At 35.0% G+C, this 20,162-nt stretch overlaps 2 long non-coding RNA genes across 2 annotated transcripts in view; both read right to left on the bottom strand.

Moving 5' to 3' along the window:
• LOC102248177 overlaps positions 1–2,236 on the bottom strand; it is a 93,131-nt gene extending 90,895 nt beyond the window's left edge. The window contains exon 1 of the long non-coding RNA XR_314222.2: positions 1,922–2,236. This is a non-coding gene — a long non-coding RNA (uncharacterized LOC102248177). The remainder of the gene's footprint in view (positions 1–1,921) is intronic.
• Positions 2,237–12,166: 9,930 nt separating this feature from the next.
• Positions 12,167–20,162, bottom strand: part of LOC106728014 — an 89,515-nt gene continuing 81,519 nt past the window's right edge. The window contains exon 3 of the long non-coding RNA XR_001364245.1: positions 12,167–12,258. This is a non-coding gene — a long non-coding RNA (uncharacterized LOC106728014). The remainder of the gene's footprint in view (positions 12,259–20,162) is intronic.

Genomic DNA, 20,162 nt, shown 5'->3' with positions numbered 1-20,162 from the left:
GAAATTTTCAAAAGGCTGATCTCTTGACAAAGCCTTCCCTAAACCCTCAGCCACACCTTAACTTTACTTAATGAGATATATTAAAACAAAAAAACAAACAACTGACACCTCCTTTCTTGACTATACATATCAAAGACCTTATTAAAAACACCTTGGCAATTTTGATGAGAATATAATTTTAAAAACCCAAAACCTCAAAAGGCCCATGCAAATGAGAAAACTTCAACATTTTCTCTCTCTCAAAAAAAAAGACTTTCACTTTCCTGTACTACTAATAAACAAGTAGGAAATGTGTCTGTGAGAGAAAAGAAAGAATGACTGTAACAGGTGATGAGCATAAAGAACTCCTCTAGAAAAGGATTTATCAGTCACATTTTGCAATTATTGAAAGAAGCTTGTATCAAATCATAGGAGTAGCTCAAAATTAATTATCCTTCTTACACAGAGTTCTTGTATTAAAGTCAAGACTCTTAGTTTTGCAACAGTTGATAGTTTTCCATAAATCTTTGAAAGAGAAGAGCAAAGTAATGCCTCAAAATTGCCTTCTAAGCAAAAACACATTCATTCTTCTTTGAAAGTTTTCCTCCCTTTATTGTGAAGTTTTATTGCTTCACAGTTACTTCAGTATATTTTTCCATTTATTCATTTGCTTTAGCAACCGGAGGCTGTAAGTCTCAAAACATAAGGAGCTTCCTGTAGTCAGTTTTATTTTTAAAATGATTATTCAAAATTTATATTAAGGAGCTGCTCTTTAAATATTTTCAGTGGAGGTGAAACACATAACAATGCAGACCTCCTCTGTAAGATAGCAAAGCAGCAGTGTGGGAGATATGTTTTTCACTTCATTCATTGGCTAACATCTAATGCAGTCACCTTCATAAGACAACTGCTTTTTAAACAAACTCAATGACAGCAATAATAGTCTGGTACTTATTAAAACAATAATACTACATTTTCAGTTTTTGAAGAAGAATGTCTCCTATAACATTTCTCCCTGAAGGTTCTGATTTTTTTAAACATGCAGCACATTTAAAATAGGATTCTATTTATGCTTAAATGAGGAATTAAGCCCAATTTACACTTAGGTTGCTTTTTTCCCTCCCAGAAAAGCATGCTTACTCATTTCCAAGGCATTTGCACTGAAATATCTGCACTGAACATTACCCAGTCTTGTTTCAAGGTCATTAAAATTCAGAAAATAAACTGTGTGCAAAGTTTCAACAGAGAAATGTGAGCAAACAAAACATAAAGAAACAAAAGAAGTTTGCATGCTACTTCTCAAAACACGTTTAAAGGACCCTTTGCCAGGAATAACACACAGCGACTGTAAGAAGGCAACTGTAGAAATCAAAACACACACTTACTTTTTTAATATGTATAGATGCACTTGTTTTTCCTATTTTAGGTTAAAAATAAGAGGACACCCCAGCGAGTCTTGCTGGCAGTCGGACAACGCACAGGCCCTGACTCTTTAACTCCCAGGAATTCTCACACAAAGCTATTTCCATACACACTGTGCTACATATTCCTGAGATAAGGCAGCAAACACGAAACCATGAGAAGTGACACAAAGTTGGACTAAATGAAATGTTTACATCTCTTCTGTCACACAGTGGTTCCCCCATTATCTATTCCACACCTGATTTGCCTAAAACAATATTTATTCAGCTTAAAGAGAAAGCATGCCTTAAACAAAAGGACCATTTTAAGAAAAAAGGACACCGAGACAATACAAATATTGTATTCCTCCGTGAGCACTGCCAAGTTTAATGTGAAACCAAGCAGAAACAAAAGCAAATCGCCTTATGAGAACTTACAAGCAATGCTCTTGCTATAATTCCCCTCAGAGCACGAGAGATTTCTCCACTGGCTTTACAACAGAGAGAGTCTATTTTAAAGAAAATCTTAAATCTGCACTCACCAGGCGACAGCAACGGTTGCGTGGCGTAAAAGTGAGCTATTTTCTGCCCCTGGTCCATTTCAGTTTTGCCTATAGTTGTCCAACACCCACTAGCCCAGAGCTGCCACCCAGAGGCCCCGTGCACGAGCTGGAGCTGGCTTATTTGCCTGTCAATCTGGGTCCCGGCTTCTGCCTCGTGCGGCTGTGCACTTTGCTGAAGTTTTAATATCATTTCCACACGCTCCCCACCGCCGGGAGTACGTCATTTGTCCTTTCCCTTCAAGAAAGGCTCAAGTCACTTTGCGGGTAACTCTGGGATCAGGCTTAACGTTGTTCACCTTCAAGGGAAGGAGTTCTTGGGAAGAAGTGGGTGGAGAGAAGTAAGCTCACTACAAGGGAATTCCGAGTGTAATCAGAACGAGGAACTTCCTCTCTTTTTTCCTGCCTTGCTAGGCTGAGCGGCCAGTGCCTCTGTCACAGGAGTCAGGAATGTAAAGGGAGGACGCTGAGAGGCCCGCCAGACAAGCCTTTCTCAATCAATTAGCTTGCAGCCATTACTTGTGACCTCAGGTCAGGCAGTGTAAGTGTGTGGGGTGTGCCTTCAGGGCTCCCAGGGCTACTTACTGCAGCTTAGATAACCAAAACCAAGCAGACGCTAAGACTCAAGAAATATTTTTAATAGAAAATATGCTACAGATGTGACAGAGCACAGGTAAATTCCAAGTTTCTTTTTGCAGGAGCAGCTATTTAATTCAAATATATATATTTTTCCTATTAGGGAATCCAAACAGTATATTTTCATTTTTGCAGGAGCAGCTATTTAATTCAAATATATATATATATATTTTCCTATTAGGAAATCCAAACAATATATTTTCCCATGTTGGCTCAAACAGGATTTAGAATGAAGCAGTGAAGCATTTCTCTGATATTAAATTTATAGCTGAGAATACAGAAGTGACAAAATAACGAATATATCTTATTGATATAGAGCTCTCTTAATTACTTGGCTTCTTAGATTTGGTTTTAGTGTTCTTAAAAACTACTGACCTATTAAAAGTTAAACTGCTATAAACAGAGTTTTCTATGCTTCAGGAAATCATACGACGTTGGGGGATAGGAATAGTTGTTTTAAACACTTTCAAAATTCGTACTATCTTAATGTGATGAATTTCTCTGATTTTCATAGATACTGTAATTAGAATTTCTTTTTTGTTCTCTACTTCAGGGGAATGCTTCCTCTTTTGAATAGATATCAAAAAGTGAGAGTTCAAAAGAACAAAAACTAAGTGTAACACTAAGGAGAAACACTGCAGGTTTATTTAAACTTCATACATTAAGTTTGCGTATTCCTCAAAAACACTTAAAAAATAATAGCCACCATCATTATCGATAAGTTAGTGGCACAGACTTATCAGGGAATTTTATTTCAAATCAAATTATTCGTTTCAACACTACAAACTATTTCAGGAGCACATGCTTCCTAGTGATTATGCTAGATAATCTCCCCATCCCCCAAATAGCATCACTCAAAGATGGATTTGCCATACCCACATTCTCTCACCCTATTTACTTGATGATGTGCAGCCCTATATGGGAATGGCAATATTTCACATGGGTGCTGATCTTAGCATTTCCATCTCATTAGCCTTTATGTGACCATTTGAATTGCCTGACTTTAATAAAACAAACAAACCCAAAATGCAAGAATGAATAAGACAGGTGAGAGAAACAGGATCAAATAATACTAGCTGGGTGATAGAATCAATTTTGAAAACTACAGTTATAGAGAATATGCTAATAAGAACATTAACATTAGTATGGGTATGGGTTAAGGTCGAAATTTGGGTTTTCTACTTTTTTCAATATGCATTGGGAATCATTGATAGGTTTTGAAAAGGTAATTGATATAGCCTCTAAATAAGTTTAAAAATTATCATAAGTCAAATAACAATAAAAATCTCTTGTCAGCTTTTAGTGACTCAGTCATGCCGATTATGTACTAAAAACAGACATTACGCAGAAGCACTTTGATCTTTTTAGTCAATAAATATGTAAAAAATCGAGAATTCTAATTATTCCTTGAGAGACACCTAGTCTTTAGAAATTCTATGACTCAATGTCACTCTGTAATTCTCTGTTTCATTTTCATCTGCTATAAAAAAAGAAGCTTTTTTTTTTCTCATTCAAGACTAACAACTAACTCCTAAGAGTCAACAGGGCCACTAGCCTTATATATTAGAAGTCTACAAGCAAACACCTCAAGGGTCTGGCCTCTATTGCAACACAACTTCCGGATGTACAAAACAAAGGATTTTCTGAGAAGTGCAGAAAGGTCACTAATAACCCACATAAAACACACGCCAGAATTTGAAAGAGCGTTGGTTATTTCAGTCAATAATGTATTTTTATGGCCAGTTGACTAAAGCAACCACCAACATTACTGAATTACACACAGATTATGAAAATAATCTCCTTTGCAAAATAGTGGAATCTTACATTAAAAAGATCACTACCAGCACACTATTGAAAATAGTCTTTCAATTTTCCCCACTCACTTCCCATCTTCATGAGGAAAAAATGTACTGTGCTGGATGTGATGGAGATTGAAAGAAACATTGCAGGTACTTTTTGTTAAATTCGTATAATTTGAAAACATTTTCAATAGCTCATATAATTTTACTACCAAAATTTTATCATGTTCATTTAGAAATTTTAAGATAGTATACATAAAAAATACGAAAATAATTGAAAAGTATGCTTTAATTAATTATAAAGCCATTCAAAATGATGGAATATAATATTTCTATGTGAAGTTATAAAGATTATTATTAAGCATTACATAATAACAAATATCAGCTACTTATTATGTGGTATTGACATTTCCCACATTAATTCTGTTGTACATCTTTACATGTTTCCCTACTCTACTTATCTGCAATGCTTTGGAAGGTAGTCAACATCACTATCAAACTTCTTGTTTTCCAGGACATGTGATTAGCAGTCTGCCATCCTTAGCCAACTTTGAGTTAAAACACCAACACAGAAAAATCCAAAAACCTAAGCTTAATAGAAGCGCTCTCTGTCCCATTCTCTTAAGGCTCATGATGTTGGATTAAGCAAAACACAACAGGTGGTCTATACATGTAGACACTATTCTTATCCATTTGAAAGTCAAGGAAGTATTTCAATATGTTTTCATTAACTGCCTTCAGGCTCATGGGCCTATTCCACCAAAAACATGGATTGCAATGATTTAATCATTGAATATTAATAGAGGTGTTGCTACATAAAGTAGTATCCTCACAGCACCATTTTTTTTTCTTGTTTTGGTATAAGTAGCTAAAAATAGGAAGGCAGGGAAGGGACTGGCATGTGACACATTACTTCCCACCACATTTAGTTAAAGCAGTGTAGGTGGTAGCAGAGGTAGGCAGATAGTGGAGAGACGCTTATTAGCTTTTTATGCTTGTAAAACTACATTGTTTTGGAGTAGGGCACCACCTTACTTTAGAGAGGAAAGTTAGACTCTATGTATGCCGCCCAGGCTCTAGATGGGAGGTCTGTATACCAACCTGTCACACAGCTGGAGCTACAGCAAAGGGATTGAACCAGTATGAATGGGTTTGAAACAGCAAGAAGTGGATGATAAAAAAAACAACAGGTGTGATCTGGCTGTAAACATGACATAGGCTAATTCAATATTAGGCAAATAGAAAACAAATGCAAAATGGAGGCTATGTAAAAATGTAACAGAAAGGGGGGGAAAACATTATCAAATAGAGAGCAATAACTGGAGTATATTATTTATTACAATAGGGAGAAAACAGGCATTTTAAATTGAATTCAGAAGCCAAGAATTCGATAATATATAAAGGAGAGAAAGACCTTAAAAGACCCCAAGAAAACAAAAATGGAAATGCACACTTTCACAATGAAATGGAGTATAGTGAATAAAGAAACAAAATGAAGTAAAAATAAGAAATGACATGATTTTGTTATAATTCACTGAATTTTTCCTCTTCCCATCCATTTTAGTACTTCTGCCCTGTTACTTTTTTGGAAGAAATTAAAAGTATGTACAAAATCAGGTCCCTGTATGTATACAGCCTTTGTTTTCTCCTTTGAGAGCATATGGCAAGAGTCATTGCTTTCACTCAGTGACAAATGCCTTCTCACGGCATCTACTACTTTGACCTTTAATTAGATCTTCCCAGACCACCTAAAACAACTCATGTCTGAAACCATCCCTGTCTGGATGTGTCCCAGAGGATTGGGGCAGTAGCAGAAAAGCAAGAAATAATCTTACTCTAGTATAGGGTATGTGTAGCAAAATGATAAGCAAGTAGGGAGTTGAGTGAGTTTGTTAAAAAAAAAAAGAAAAGAAAAGAAAAAGAAGAATGAAGGAAGGAAAACATGGAGAACTCTGCATAAATGAGTCAGTCATTAATGAAAATTGAAATCTGAACAAAGTACTGGGATATAAAAGCAAAATCTCACGCTGAGGAAGAGTCCAGGTTGGCCAGTTCAATAACTTTTTTTGTTTCAATAAATACATAAAGAATTCAGTCTGGATGCTCTCATTTAAAGATCTTGTTAAAACAAACAAAACAAAAAACAAAACAAAACAAAAAACCAATAAAACAAGGAAAGATAGTAAAGTATGGAGATTAGAAATAGAAAAAAGGAGTGAGACAGAGAAAGGGAGAAAGAGAAAGAGTAATATTGAGAGAGAATGAGAGATGAACTGGCAGTAATCTGAAAAAATAAATAAATGATTAGAATGGGAGAAAGAATGGCTTCTGAAGCAATAATATGAAATGCAAATGTGTAAATGGTTCTGACATCTGTTGTTATATTAATATAAGTAGAGGTTTTAGAAGAGAATGCAGAAAATTGCCTAATTTGACTGGAGATGATAGCCGATGGGGTTGAAAAAGTTGGAGCGGTTAGAAAGTATGAGTTGGATTTAGACCAAAGAAAATAAATAAATTCACAATTTACAGGGGAATGGAGAAAAATCATAAATTGGGACAAATTAGAATGTTTTGCCTAGGGAAAGGCAAATGCTATAGTCTGATTCAATAGGAAACTCTATGAGGCTAGTTTTGAGCTCTTCAGGGGAGAATCTTCTGTGAGGCCAGGGCTAACCTGGAGTTTTTCTATCAGGATTATCTCTTGATCAGATGTGGGATGCTGAGTAGTCAGTCCACGTGAGCCTTCACGGTCAAGAGATTCCTTTCGGTCAAGTCATTGTTCTAGGACTAGGTGAAGCATGTCAAACTTGTGGCCCGCGGGCCGCATGTGGCCCACAATGAATATTTTTGCGGCCCAGACAATATAACAGTGTGTAAGAAACATTTTAATAAAAATTTAGTAACTTAATTTTTACAATATCTGGTTATACATAATTATTAATATTGAACTACAACATTCGCTAATGACTGATTACTATAATCGTGTAGCATTCATTTCCCTTATGCGCCTTATGCACAGGTGCACCATTGCTTTCCACTAATACTAGCAGCGAATATTTTAGCAGCCGATTGCCAAGTCATTAGTCTTGATTTGACTTGTTTGGTGTGAGCAACAGGAAATATTTCGCTTTCGGAGAACAAGGAAAACAGGTTTATTTGCGTTATACTTATTAATTTGTGCAGTTATTCAGTGTCTGGTAAGTTAATGTCCAAGAAAAAATATTAATTTTTATTAAAATGTTCTATTATTTTATGTTAATGATTACTTATTTATTTCAGCCCTTTGTATTCAGCATGTCTCTATTGAAATGAACCTATGTTTCTGTGGAAATTGAAGCTTTTGTTTTTTGCGGCCCACATAAACTTCAATCTTGTTTATTTGGCCCGTGTTAGCCTTTGAGTTTGACATGCTTGTTCTAGGTATTAGCAGCTACATCTACCTGGGTCCCAGACACAGACTAGGAAGACAATGTGGTAAAAAGTTCAATCAAGGAAAATAAATTAGATGCTTTGGGCAAGTGTGCTGCAGTTCACCTCAGTAAATAGAGCATCAGCCTGCAGACTGAAGGGCACCAATTGGGGTCATATAGCTTGGTGGTTGCAGGCTCCATGCCCAGTCCTGTTTGGGGCACATGTGGAGGCAACCAATTGATGTGCTGCTCTCACATTGATGTTTCTCTCTCTCTGCCTCTCGCCCTCCCTTTCACTCTCTCTCTCTCTCTATCAAAAAAGAAAAAAAAAGAGCTGAAACTCTATTTGGCCTTTATAAAAATGTTCCTGAGAGAAATCAGGGCTTTTGAGAGTAGGTATTGAAGAACATACTAACATATGACATGCTATGGCTTGAGGAGTGTGGAAAGGCAAGTCTACCAAAAGTTATCTTTCTCTTTTAAGCCTTCCTGTATTCCAAAAAATCTCCTTGGAGAATTTGGTGCTAAAACTCCCTATAGTACCAAGACACACTAATTCCTAGGGGGGGGTAAAATACTATGCCTCAAAACTTTTCAAAAATTAAATAAAGTTCACATAAAGCTTGTGTTCACCCTTACAACTATTATCAGGCTTTAGATTAGGATATTTAGAACCACCCAGGGGAAATTCAGAGACAAAGGGCATTGCCATGAAAGGCAAGCCTCCCTAGATCAGAAGAGGTAAAATCAAGTTATTACTCTGAAACCACTGGCTCTAAAACCCTAGTTATGTATTACCTAAAACTCTGGTTGCCTGTGCTGTTACTAATATTTAGACTATTAAATTAGATAATCCTAAAGAATTAATCCTATATAATAAAAGGCTAGTATACAAATTGACCAAATGGTGGAAGGACTGGTCGCTATGATGCACACTGACCACCAGGGGGCAGATGCTCAATGCAGGAGCTGCCCCCTGGTGATCAGTGCACTCCCACAGGGGGAGCACTGCTCAGCCAGAAGCTGGGCTCACGGCTGGTGAGCTCAGCAGCAGAGGCGGACATCCCCTGAGGGCTCCCTGACTGTGAGAGGGCGCAGGATGGGCTGAGCCCCTACCCCCGAGTGCATGAGTTTCGTGCACTGGGCCTCTAGTCTTACATAAAATATTATTTTTCTGAACTCTTTGAATGTACATCCCAGGGACCAGATCTAAACCTCCCTTTAGAAGAGGGTATGATGGGCTATTCAACACAAAACACAAAGGCAGTTGAAGTTTTGTGGTTCCAGTTCTAAAATTTTCAATAAAGAGCTGTTTTTCAGATCCTAACCGCTATTTAATTAGATTGGGGAATTGTTGCCATGTTTGTCATTTCGACCCCAATTGTTAGCTAAATTAATTAACTTTGAAGCTTTTAAGGAAAGGAAATTGATTCTAACTATGGCATGTGTTCAAAAGTTATATAAATATCTGAGCTAAAGCACTTTTGGCTGTATTATACAGATTACCCATTACAAAGTTTATTCTTTTCTCGCTCCCTTTCCTTTCAGAAAATGAAGCTCAAGAAATAACAGTCAAATGTTACAGGATCCTTTATGGGCAGAGTACTATGAAGGCTTGTGAAGCCATTTCCTACTTTAAGTGCATTTTCTCCCATTTCCAAACTAACAAAAATCTAAACTCCTTAATGCAGCAAAAAATGTTCATCATAATCTAACTCCAGCCTTTATAGTCTCATGACTCTATACTTCCCCACCCGTAATTTATGATCCAGACATATTAAATATCTTGCCACACCAAAGTAATTAATTCTAATTAGGTTTTTAGTGTCTCCTTCAAAAATATGATTGGGGAGTCAAGGATCATCACTGCGAATCCATCAAGAGAAAAATAGAAAATAAAATAAGTGCGGGGAAAAACTCAGAGAAATAGAGAATATGAGTGAACAGAGCAAAATTTCAAAGAAATAATAGTAATGTCCAGAAATACAAGAAGAAATATTGCTTGGTGAAACAAGACAGAATATAGAAAAGAAAGAAAGAAAGAAAGAAAGAAAGAAAGAAAGAAAGAAAGAAAGAAAGAAAGAAAGAAAGAAAATAAAAGAAAAGAAAAGTAATTATAAATTTAACATATGAACACAAAATAAAAATTAGTAAAAGTGATAAAAGATAATGAAGGGTAAACTGAAAAAGCCAAACACATAAATAAAGGAGAGAAAAGACTTTTTAAAAGTAGGTGGTCAAGCCCTGACCGGTTGGTTTGGCTCAGTGGATAGAGCGTCGGCCTGTGGACTGAAGGGTCCTGGGTAGAAAGAAAGAAAGAAAGAAAGAAAGAAAGAAGAAAATAATTATAAATTTAACATATGAACATAAAATAAATATTAGTAAAAGTGATAAAAAGATAATGAAAGGTAAACTGAAAAAGCCAAACACATAAATAAAGGCAAGAAAAGACTTTTTAAAAGTAGGTGGTCAATAAAGATAACCCAGCACTCATCATATGGTAATTCTTTAAGAAATAAATATTAGAGAAAATGTTAATAAAGAAATTGGTAAGGATATACCACAAGGAAATTTCTTATAATTGACTGTTTGAATCTTTAGATTGAAAGGATTTTTCAAGTGCCCCAAGACAGAGGATAAAGAAAGACCCACACTAAGGCATATTCTAATATATCTATAACACTATAAATAAAGATATAATCTCAAAAGCTTTTTAGTTAGAAAAGCAGGTGGTATACAAAAGATCAGGATCAAAATGACAATATCTTCTCAATAAGAGCATTGGAAATTAGAAGGTATTACAAATGCTTTTAAAATTCTGAGTGAAAATTACTTTAAATTTTTAATTCTATTCTCAACCAAAGATTCAATCGAGTATCAAGTAGAATAAAATTGTTTCTCAACATATCTTTGTGAAATATTTATCATCTATAGACCCTTTCTCAAAACATTACCAGAACACGAGCTTCAGCAAAAAATAAAAGAGTAATCAAAGGTATTACAAATGCTTTTAAAATTCTGAGTGAAAATTACTTTAAATTTTTAATTCTATTCTCAACCAAAGATTCAATCGAGTATCAAGTAGAATAAAATTGTTTCTCAACATATCTTTGTGAAATATTTATCATCTATAGACCCTTTCTCAAAACATTACCAGAACACGAGCTCCAGCAAAAAATAAAAGAGAGAGCAATCGAGAGAGAAAGAAAACCAAGTAAAGAGGACATCATTTCTAGAAAGAAGAGGGTACTAACATCATAAAATGGAAACATTTCTAGGATGATGGATAAACAATGTCTGAATTGCATATTTTTATAGATTGCTTTAGAAAACAACCAAACAAGATAAAAGCAGGAGAAAAGAGGGTTCCAGGATGGGTTTTCTTCAAGGAAAAAAAAATAAGAAAAGAAAAATGAAAAAATAAATGCTAGACCATTTGACCAACTTGTCTGTGTAGAAAGTTGAATAGAGAAGCATTTCATAAAGATTTTGGAGCTTTTGGGAAGATAGTGAAAACAGAAAGGATGACAGGAAGACAGGAAGGGAGGAGAGAGGGAGGCGATGAGGAAAGGCTATGGTGTTGGAGTTAGGGTAGAAGAACTGGGAATAAAAGAAAATAAATAAAGTACTTACTAATTAAAGGGAAATTATACCATTATAATTCTATAATTATATCATATCTCCAAGCTCAGCTACATTATTTGTATAGTCTTAATAATTAAAAACCCAGATATAGATTTAAACCAAAATGAAGATATAGTGATAATGAAAGAATTAGAGTTAAAAAATGGGTATTTTAACAAAGTTTAAAGCTTCATCTGTAGCAAAAAGAAATCAATCAATAAGATCTAACTTTAGGAATACTGAGATACCCATATGCTCATTATTTTAAAATACAGAAGTAAAATAAAAATTAAAGATGTTGGAAGTGGTTGCCCTTCTGCCCTGATGCCAAGGGCTTTATTTCTTTAGGTTTTTAACTTTTAAACTTATTTGTATTTTAAACATGTATGCATATATTTATTTGTTAACTTAATCCTCTTTCTTTTGGATATAATTATAACAATCAAATTAAATAGAAATGTGCTCTTTCTTCTTTAAAATGTTTCCACAAAAGTAGATTCTATTACTAGTATAACTTTATTAAATTAATGAATTAATGTATGAATATATGCTTTAGTAAAACATTCCGTTCTTCATAAAGAAATGAAAGATTAGTTCAATATAATATGATATATATAAACAAGTTATATGTTAAATTTGATAGTAAATATAGCTTCTTGAAGGAATCTGTAAAGAAAAGTTGATTTAAAAATCATATTTTTTAGTAAAGGGAATATGCATTCCTAAAACTGTCTCTATTATTTTTACCTGATTTTCAGAACAGTGAATTTTCTTCAGGTGAAGCTCTGGTTGAGTGTTGTTATTCATTCAGATCTTCATATCACTGTGGGCAGGCTAAATAAAACTGCTGGAGAGAAGAAATATTGACCTGTTTATTCAGCATTAGCCCTCATTCAAAGACTTTCTATAAGTATACTAATGCCAATTTTATAAACTTGTTAATAACATCTTGTTAATCTTCCTCCTCAACTCTAAAACAAATTTAATACAAAATAATGACTTACAGAGTCTAATGGCTTTTCAAAAATAATATTTTTCACAAAACACACCGAGAGCAAAGTACAAAGAGTTTACAAACAGGATGAGATTCTCCACTATTATTTCTGGAGCGCATCCTAGTCTGATGTTTTTCCTTCTGCCATTCTTAGAGAAAGTACATTATCTGCAGCAGGTCAGTTCAAATCCTACTTATTTCCTCAGGAATAGGGGTCAGGCAACATGCAGCATCCTTGGGAAAGTAGCCTAAAATTGCCAAAAAGGCCATCTCAGTAAGACATCAGGAAGCACAACTGTTTCCATTGACATGAACATAATGAAAATAAAATGCTCTAGAACTAAGTGCTTTGTAAACCATAGTTTGTAAAAATATCACACATGCTGTGTTTTGACCACCCACAAGAAATCAAAGTCACTGTATCACTCCACAAGCATCCTGGTCCTACTGATGTTTATGATTCTAAAATCAGGAGCAGGTTCCTGGGACACAGTGGCTCAGTATCTGCTAAGGCAAGGTTAGAAAAAAAAGAGCTTTAAAATGCCCTCTTTGTTCCTGACCTGCCATGGGAATTCATGGTATGCAACATCAAAGGCGAAAATCAAGGTCACCTCTGTTGGATATAGCCATGTGGGTGTGTGAATTAAAAACACACAACAGAGAACCTGACCGATTCCTATTTCAATCTGGTCTCTTCTTCGACTGCTCCTTTACTGATAATGAAAGGAGAGGCCTCAGACCACTTTCAGGATGTGCTGATTCTCAGAAAAGTGATTTAGAATGGACAAATACTCCAATACTTTCAGGCAATGAGCAATACAAAGGCAGATCAAAATCTTCATAGCTCAAAGTAGAAGACCCACCCCCCACCCCCCCAAAAAAAAATTCCGGGAATATTTCTGTTTCACCATGAACTAGATGAGAAATCAAGCTGTTCAGGCACAGCTGGAAAATGTGTAGAAGTGAACCATAACACACCTGGTTTAGCTTCTCAAGAAGCTAAATGTTTTGATGCTATGAGGACCTAGCTTGGTAGGATGTTTCCCAGTGAGCAAAAAGATCACCCATCTAGCAGCTAAGATCAATGGATCCCGTTTAGTGGTCAGACCCTCAAAGAAATGGGTCACTTATGTCCAAGAATTCAAAGTTTATATATTACAACTGGTAGAAGTGCAGAGATAAAAAAACAAACAAACAAACAAACAAACAAAAAACATGGTAGCCTATACTAGTCAAAAATAGGGGTCAACTGATAGATGCAAAGGAAGAAAAAGATACAAATAAATAAGATATTGTTAAGCTATCATTTTAGTCATTATGATGTTTCTTTTGAACATATCTTGCCTAAGCCACTTCTGCAACTGGATTTTCAATTTTCTTCCCACAAAAATTATTGTTGCACTAGAGGCCTGGTGCATGAAAATTCATGCACTGGAGAGGGTGTCCCTCAGCCCAGCCTGCCCTCTCTCACCGTCCAGGAGCTCTCATGGGTGGGAGGTGACCCTTCGATCAGGGGAAGGCAACACCCCCATCACACCTCTGCTGCTGCCATTGCCAGCAGCACAAGCCTCCGCTGGCCCTGGTTAGCTGAGTCTCAGGCGGCCCCCTCCCCCCCCCGCCCCGGCCCACGTGGCTGAAAGGACTGAGGGACTCTGGCTGAGGGGACTGGGTGCCACCATTTTTGTGATGGTCAATTTGCATATTCCCTCTTTATTAGATAGGATTACCTGCTTTCCACTTAACAAAACTCAGCTCTCTTTGAAGGCTCCTCTCAAATTGTACCTCCTTGGTAACAATTTTTTTGGCCATACTAACCATGGCAGTTTGTAATGAATTCATCTGTGCCTCCCTGGGCAGTTATCTTATACTTTCCTGAGATGTCGTGTGTGTGTGTGTGTGTGTGTGTGTGTGTGTGTGTGTTTTGTTTGTTTAAGCCAATGCCTTGTCTCCTTTGCTACAGTGCCAATCCCCTGAGGTCAAGAATCAGGCTTTCTGTTTTAATTTCCTACAGCTCTCCCCTTAATCTTATGCAATTAATATGTAATGGTTGACAAAAGAACTAGCATAAATTTTTTCATTTAGCGTAAGTAATATTGGAAGGCTCCTGCTGTCTCACAATTCATTTTAAAAAGAGACTTGCCATGACCTTGTGAAGAAATATTATCTAATCATCTAAAGCTTTTCTTTCCAATTATTTAGGAGTTTGGCTGAGAATGAAATGATAAATAATAGAGGGACAATATTTACAGAGCAGCTTCTGAGTTGCTTGTCAGTAATGCTGCAAGTTATCTTGATATTTATGGGTTCATAAAGACTTTATTTATAATTTGCCCCCTCTACACAGGAGTAGGCTGAGTCTGGAATTTATATCCAGACGTTATTTCTTTTACATTTTTAAAAATCTATATTGCTTTTTAAATGAGACCAAATTCAATGTAATTATTAAATGCTGTGTCTTAAGTATGTCTAAGTTCAAAGTCCATATACTTTTTTGAATAATATTTTTTCCCAATGAAGATTCAGATGGTCTGAGAAAAATGGGTCTTAGACTTGAGGAGATACAAAGATGTATATGCTAAGAAGTATTTTTAATCATTCACAGGATAAAATACATTAAATAAAAAGTAACCTTGGTAAACCTAAGAAACTCTATTATGTTAATGATCAACTTGAAAACATACCTAGATATTCTGAAAGTGCCTTCATTATTTATATTAATATTTTCCTTTCTTTGTTTTCTTATAGGAAAAATATACTATTTCCAATTATGAATATGCACATTATTTTAAATGAATAAAGACAAAAGAATATAAAAGACATCATTGCATTTGAGTTACACAGGAGTTAAATGCAGAATTGAGGCCCATTATGTGGTCACCTATGTGACAGCTACCTAAACGAATACAAATTCTCATGATAGAGTTCTTTCTGGCAGAAAGATGACAAGATGAAATAGACAAACATATAGGAAAAGGCACCTGAGTGCCAAAAAACACAGGTTTTGGTGCAAAAGAAAGGTTTGAATCTGTGTTCTGTTGTTTTCTACCAGAGAGACCCTGGGAAAGGAACTGAAATTCTACAGGCTCCAGTTTCTTCATCTCTACAACAAGCATGATTGTTCCCCATCCCCTGAGTGCTATGTGAATTAAATGAAACATAGAATGTAGAATGCCTAGCAGAATCCATAGAAAACTATGGCCATTCACCAGGTGTACATTCCTTTTCTGTTCTACCCTCAGATGTGTCAGTTCAAAACAGCAGATGTATAATCTTATTTGAAAGAAAAAGACTCCCACACTCAGAAAAGGTTTTATAGAGGAGCGAGGATTTGGATGGACTTTATGGCAGGAAGAAAATGAGCAGTAGAGACTGTGTTTGGAGAAAGCAAAAGGTATTTACATGAAAGTACAAGCATAAATAAAAGTAAAAAAATTATGTGGTGGAATATGCATAATTAGAAAGATGAGTTTGGGTGGAAGGCTTTATATGAAAAATTGATTATATATAAATGAAGTAAAAATGTAAGTTGAGTCTGGACCATGAATTCTAAGTGGTATAGTGGGGATGTCTTGGGATGCCAATGGAACCTTCTGAGCAGGGCAAAGACAACCCACTCCTCCAGAGGTAAGAGGCCATGTTCTTATCAAACTTGATAATTAATACTGCCAACTATGAAGCCTTTCCTAGTAAAAAATGTTTCTTTCAATCATTGCAAATAGATACTTACTCTTCATTTAAGTTTAAATTGAGCTTTCACATAAGAAAACTTTTCTTAAAGAACATCACTTTATTTTGCCCAAATAAATTACGTTTTTAAGTAGTGGCCAACAAGGCAACAAAAACCCTCTCATGTAATTATTTGTGAGCATGAAGAATTTAGTCCAGGCATGAAATAGAAATGTATTTTATTAGTCTAATACTAACAGAGCAGATCGCTAACTAAAAACACTATAATGGATTTTTAATAGTCCTCTGTGGAATTCTTCAGATATAATAAAAACTCTTAGCAGTGACAATAAATTGCATATATTATATTATTATTCAGTAAGAACATATTTTATTTGCCTGCAATGCTTTTCTAGATAGAAAGTGATTCAGTCTACTTAGTTTTATAGAAGGAGAGGGTAAAAACTACTTCTATAAAATGATGAAAACAAACAAGTCGTGTCTTAATATCTCATTGTTTTATATCATATTAATACTATTCATAATATTTCAATTCCCATTGATCTTGACAATTTAATAAAATAGATAATAAATCAATCACAGTTTTTTAAAATTGTATTCTTACTTTGATTGTTAAATTCTGGATTATTGTTAAATTTATTCCTACACCAAGAATAGCTTGCATTTTGCAGTGATTTCCCTTTTAAAACATTTTTAAAGTTTATTTTATACATAATCAAAATAGTTATGAAACAAAACCACTGTAGTAGAAGAGGCAATGGTTTTCTAAGTGGTTCTTTCCAGTGATGAGGGCCAGGTTATTTTCAGAACCCTTAGTCAAGTCTAGGACTTGATGTCCTAAGCCATGTTCCAATCCTTTAATTTAGCTGAACCCCAGTCTTGTCTTCACAAGTTAAAAATGAAATGTAGATTTTAATGAAGTCTGGAGAAAACCCATAAATATTAATAAAGTCTTATAAAAATAAGATCTATGAAAGCGCATTAATAAAAATGAGATTTGTTTTTTCACCCTGGGGAGTATGTTGAGATAAAGGAACGACTTGATAGTCCTCGAACTGCTAAACATAAAGAGGGCATCTGGGAAAAAGTTCTTGAATGATTGCATGGGCAAGAAGCGGCTATAGAGAGAAAAGTTACCATTTTGAGACTAAAGGAGAATTAAAACTTTGGTACTTGATTGGAACAAAAAGTAGTGATTTAACGTGAGGAAATTTAAATGTGTTTTTAGGTTCAGGTTTAGAGTTATATTGAAGCATATAGATATCAGCAAAGAGAAGCCGTGTGTTCTTTATAGAAGAGGTTGAGAAGGACTCAGGGTTTCCCAACAGAAGCAGCATCACTCATGGGGGCAGAAAGAAGGCATCATAAGGGATGAACACAGATTGTACCAACTTCCTCTACTACATAATAACAACATCAATAACAATTTATGGACCATTTATTATATGCCAGACCATATTCTACATTAACACTTTTAATCCTCTAAACAACACTACAAGAGAACATTATCCCCGCAAACCTAGCTGCAGAGTGTTTAAGTAACTTGGTCAGCTAGCTATTGGCAAAGCCAACATCGGAACCTCACTTGTCTGGATCCACAGCTCACACTGTAATGTTTCTTGACTCTCCTTATCATTATTTTTATTTATAAAATTGGTTATAATTCTGTGTCTTTTGGTTGTGTGTTAGGGTATGAATAGCACTTGGGCCCATATGGTATCTTTGCAAGGCTAAAAAAATGAGGGGAGGAGGGATTAGGGGAGATAAGAGGAATATCAGAATCTCAGAACATTGAAGAGGGTGTTTAATTTGAAAAGGCCTACTCAATGTATTCAATGCTGTACTTCAAACATCACAAATTAGTTACAGAAAGTAAATTGCTTTAGCTCGGCTGCGGTGGCTCAGTGGTTGAGTGTAGACCTATGAAACAGAAGGTCACCTTTTGATTCCTAGTCAGGGCACATGCCCAGTTTGTGGGCTCGATCCCCAGTGTGGGGTATGCAGGAGGCAACTCATCAATGCTTCTCTCATCATTGATTTTTCCATCGCTCTCTACCTCTCCATTCCTCTCTGAAATAAATAAAAATCTATATTTTTAAAAACATGCTTTTGAAATCTTAGTTGTTGTTGAAATGCCTACTCAGCTCAAATGTCAACTAATTTCTAAATATTACCATTACTCCTCTCAATAAAACTTTTCCTACTCATCTATACAGCTAAACATGTAGTATATGCAAATATAGATATACTTTATACATATTAATATTTTACCCTAATTGTCTCTTCTTTAGTACATTTATTAAATCATTGAATAAGTATTTTCAGAATAATTACCAGGCACATTTTAAGCTCTCTAAACAAAGGAGTATTTGTCATTTTGGGGAGAGGGAGTTATTTTTGGTGGTGGTATTTTCTACTTCCTTACTGCCCAACACAAAGTAGCAATTAATTAAACATTTGTTGAATTGAATGGCTCATGAAAACCTCATTGGACATCGTAGTCAACAAATAATCATTAAAATATAGCTGAGCTTATATTTTCTTAGAGCAAAATAATTGGATGTAAAGTAATATATACGTAAAATTGCAGACCTTTAAATTTGGCAGGATCTCAGGTCTGGAACTTTAATAATGCTAATTAGAAAAGAAGTAATGAGGAATGGCACCATTTTGCTGCTTTTAATTCCTTCCTTCAAGTTTTAAATGGATTTTAATCTCCTCTAGACCACCAAGTTAGACTCAGAGATTCCTTAACCTTCAAGAGCAACTGAAAGTCATCCAGTCCAAACCCCATATTTTACAGATGAGGAAACTGTCCAGAGAGATTAGCAAAGATGGGGCAAGAATTCAGGCCTCTTTTCCCAATGCCCTCCCCTGAGTATCCTGACACCTTATATTTTTTCTCTTTTAGCTTTTATTCTCTAGATATTCAATAAAATACTGGTAGCAAGTTTTTGGTCAGTTGGGAGAATTGAAAGAGTTGATGGTAGAGAAAAACAATTCCTTCTTTTTATATCCCAAGATCTCTCTTAAAGTTGGAATCTTAGAATAACGTGAAACAAGACTGAGAAATCTGTCTTTGACTAATGAGAAAAGAAGAGAGTTCATATTAAGCCTTTATTTTCCCTTTTATTTCATCATTCACCAAGTTTATGGAAACTCAGATCTATTAATTAGAATGTCATGTATATGTGTATATATATATATATATATATGTGTGTGTGTGTGTGTATATATATATATATATATATATATATATATATATGAAATTCTAAAAGAAATATATATATATATATACACACACACACATATAACATACTAGTATATATATAATACTATATATACATATATGTAAACATATGTACATATATGTGAGTATAGTATATATGTGTACTTGTATATACTATACACATAATCTATGTGTGTATAACATATAGTATACCTTATGCTATAGTATTTATATATATTTATACATACTTATACATACTTATATGTATAAATATATATGTATATACAGACACTTTTTTTTCACTAAGGAAAGCAAATATTTCCCCTCTTTCATCTGGAAAATCCCCTCAAACTTCCCTCTTTAATGGCGGGTTGATTAATTTATCAACTTCTCTTTTGATATAGTGCAGACTGATCATGATTAATGTGTTTATCTGCTAAATGTACAAGTAAAAAGTTAGTTTGAGCAAGCAAGTCATTTCATCCTATGAGTTTTTCCTCCTGGGTTGTTTATATTTGAAGTGAATTCAACATTTTTGTTAAAAAAATAAAAATACTTAGCTACTGTCAATTTGTTTTCAGTCATTTTAAAAGAAGTTAAAGAGAAGCTTCCTCTAGCTCTGAAAGATTACTACAAGTGTGGGGAAATAACCTATCCTCACTTGACTACTAATGTGTCTTTGAACCCCTCAACCAGAGGTAGAGTGGTTTCAGATGCCTTTGTCCGAGCGAGGTCTGATTTTAAGTGTCTACATTTTAACTTAGAGCTAAATATCAGCTTAACAAAGAGCAAGAGGGTAGGAAAGCAGAAGCCAGAATGCAACATCCTATGTGGGCATTGC

Source organism: Myotis brandtii, unplaced genomic scaffold (assembly GCF_000412655.1).
Source record: "Myotis brandtii unplaced genomic scaffold, ASM41265v1 scaffold52, whole genome shotgun sequence".
In the NCBI taxonomy this organism is placed as follows: Eukaryota; Metazoa; Chordata; class Mammalia; order Chiroptera; family Vespertilionidae; genus Myotis; species Myotis brandtii.
This window is presented reverse-complemented; position numbering and strand designations above follow the sequence as displayed.